Consider the following 1,492-nt stretch of genomic DNA (forward strand, 5'->3'; position numbering starts at 1 on the left):
GACGCGGTCATACGCATAGCGTCGGAGCGGATCTGAATCAGGTAGGAAGAGGAGGGAGGAAGAGGAGGAGGAGGGGGAGGAGGAGGGAGGTGAAGGAGGAAGAGGAGGGAGCAGGGGGTGAAAAGAGAGAGAGAGAGAGAGAGAGAGAGAGAGAGAGAGAGAGAGAGAGGCACCAGTCAAACACTAGCTCCAGTCACAGTAACAGCATTTATATCTGTATTACTGTAGATGTATTTTTTACCACCATGTTTATCCATTTGTTTACACTATTTATTCTTTTTTTTTTTTTTTTTTTTTTACATCTTTCACCCTTTCATGCATGAATTATGAGAACCTTAGTCAGTATTTTTTTTTTCTTGAGTGATTTTATTCCTCTTTAAGCATCTGAGGGGGAAAAAAATGCAAATTAATTAATTTATTTATTTATTAATATCTTCTTATTTCACAAAGGAAAATCATCCAGATACAGTCTATACATAGTGATACCGGGTCTTACTTTTTGCAATTGTCCTTTGTGCTCTCTTCCCGCCTCCCACCCCTAAAGGAATAAACCAACTAAACACACTCAAAAGTCACAAGTCAAAAACATAGAAGTCTGGATATAAGAAGAAATAAATAAAAATACAAAAAATGTAACTTTAAATAAATCATATATATATATATATATATATATATATATATATATATATATATATATATATATATATATATATATATATATATATATGTATGTATGTATGTATGTATATGTATAATCACCCTCATCTTCATCACAATAACAGTAATAGGGGTAACTACATAAGCATGAGCATAGAGATGCATGCTGTAACATAAATAGCAATAATAGGGCAGTATTCATGACGTACAAACTCACATTTTCTCCATGCCAGTAAGTAAAGGCACAGTAACACCATTTATATATGTATTACTGTGATTTATTTTTTACCACCATGTTTATTCATTTGTTTAGACTATTTATTCTTTTGATTTTTTTTTACATCCTTAACCCTTTCATGCATGAATATGAGAACCTTAGTCAATATTTTTTTCTTGAGTGATTTTATTCCTCTTTAAGCATCTGAGGGGAAAAAATGCAAATGATTTTTACATATATATATATATATATATATATATATATATATATATATATATATATATATATATATATATTTTTTTTTTTTTTTTTTTTTTTTTTTTTTTTTTTTCACAAAAGAAAAACATCCAGATACAGTCTATACATTTTGCAATTGTCCTTTGTGCTCTCTTCCCGCCTCCCACCCCTAAAGGAATAAACCAACTAAACACACTCAAAAGTCACAAGTCAAAAACATAGAAGTCTGGATATAAGAAGAAATAAATAAAAATACAAAAAAAATAATTGAAATGAAAATAATTAAATTATATAGATAGATAGATAGATAGATAGATAGATAGATAGATAGATAGATAGATAGATAGATAGATAGATAGATAGATAGATAGATAGATAGAT

Source organism: Sphaeramia orbicularis, chromosome 18 (genome assembly GCF_902148855.1).
Source record: "Sphaeramia orbicularis chromosome 18, fSphaOr1.1, whole genome shotgun sequence".
Taxonomy (NCBI): domain Eukaryota; kingdom Metazoa; phylum Chordata; class Actinopteri; order Kurtiformes; family Apogonidae; genus Sphaeramia; species Sphaeramia orbicularis.